A 2,051-nucleotide genomic window follows, 5' to 3' on the forward strand; every position below is an offset into this window, starting at 1 on the left:
GACATATTTCTGTAAGTTACAGGTCTACAATTTAAAAAAAAAAATTTCATGAAAACCTGTGACGCTTTTGGAACAGGAATCTAGAAATCAGTGTAACGCTCAGGTGGTTAATAAAATATCCTTTTCTATTGACTAATGGGAAACCCAGATGTTGGGAGCACGGAGGCAAACATTACCCACTCCGAAAAATGAGTGGGGGAATACAGACACTAAATATGCTTTACGATGCAAAGTTTTATTACACAGGGCAAAAGAAAATGAATGACAGTTTTGTCACTTTAAAAGTATATTTCAAAGCATAGTATGAAATCATGTACTAAATACAGCAGCCATATGTGCTTTTTGTACTGCTTTCAACTTAATAGTGCTGATGATTGTACTTAAAACTATTACCTCCCTGCGTATAAAAGCCATGTTCAGGGTTCATTTACATGAATGCATGCTTTTCTGCAACAAGACGCAACACACAGCACATGCATTGGTCCACTATTGGACCTGGGTTGTAATTCATTGTTGTCATCTCAATCACATCTTAGGAATGCAACTGTGCGTTGCTGTGTGCAATGTGCAGCATTTGGCAGCCATTTAAATGAATAGGCTGCCAACCACATTACATTGCAAAACAAATGACAATATATGTGAGTTTAGTACAGCACACTCTATTGCTTTAGTGAGCCCTACCTATGTGTCTGATGTACCGACAGTTGAGAGTGTTGTCCCCATGGACAGGAATTAGATTCATTTTTTAAGACAAATCTGCATCTGTTTGGTTCAGTTCTTAGTCCACTTTTATATTTTATCCAAGCAGTTGTTATTAAGTGAGGCTGATTGATTGCTTATAACACAAAGGCCTTGTACAATGAACACCTACAAGTTTATACATGCAAAATAATAATAAAATGCTGTTACAGAAAACACATAAAAAGTGGAAAAAGTTGCACACATTGTTATCATGCTGCCTATCACATTCAGTTGTGTTCTATTGCCGTTACAGAATCATATTAGGTTTCCATGTCCTGCATTTAAGCATTTAATCTAAGAACTATTAAATACCACAGGGGTTGCATTATCCTTAATATATGATGACTTTACAAAGCCAACCCTTAAGCATAATATAAGGTGCACCTGCAAAGTGTTTTTCTAAATCCCTACAAACATTGGACATTATAGTGGATGTACTCATCAACATATTTAAGCATAGGAACTCCCAACACACTCAATGTCTGGGCTGACTTTGAATTACGGAACAGAGCAACAAACCAGTATTAAAGGGTACCTATCTTAACAGCATTTGTAAAAGTCAGTATCTGCCAGGATGCATACATGACATAGAAAACAATTAGTGTTTTTAATTAATTATAGTTAAGAATTAAAAAACAAATTAAGTCAGTAAATATGAAATACAGAACATTAATATTTTGTAGTGGGTATAACTATGTGTCTTTCAGTCTATCAGAGAAGATTTGTTCATCTCCAAAGCTTAATCAGAAAAAGCCATAAAATTGTCTTCTAATTCTCTGGTGTCACCTTAGATAAGCCACAGTGCTCTAGGTGTCCTTCTCATTTTTCAGAGCTTTGGCTACAAAAGTTGTGGTGAAAAGTAGCAAGCAAAGGACAAAAGAATAGTCACAAATATTGCCTGTAGTCTCCATGGAGTTTATCTTTTTACCCATTACAGACTTACCATACCTATTTTTGCACTGTGGCTGTGTATGGAGGAAAGCAAAACAAAAATGACAGCCACTCCAAACAATTAATGACTAGTTTCCTAAACAGAGTGGACATGGCAAAACAAACAAGGCAAAACACGTTTACCAGCATACTTACTAACTAGCCTGAAAAATAACCTGTTACACTGTTTCAACAATTTATGATTTTAGTTACAGAATTTACCAATATTTGTGGAAGGCACACTGTGTGATAAAAGCCCCTCTGTGAAGTGTGGTCCCACATTCTAATATATAGAAACTAGATCTTGAAACATATATTGAACCAAATAATTTGGAGCAGTTATGTCTAAAGGCCACCCATGTCTCAATAAAGCAAATATA

Source organism: Pyxicephalus adspersus, chromosome 2, assembly GCF_032062135.1.
Source record: "Pyxicephalus adspersus chromosome 2, UCB_Pads_2.0, whole genome shotgun sequence".
Classification (NCBI taxonomy): Eukaryota; Metazoa; Chordata; class Amphibia; order Anura; family Pyxicephalidae; genus Pyxicephalus; species Pyxicephalus adspersus.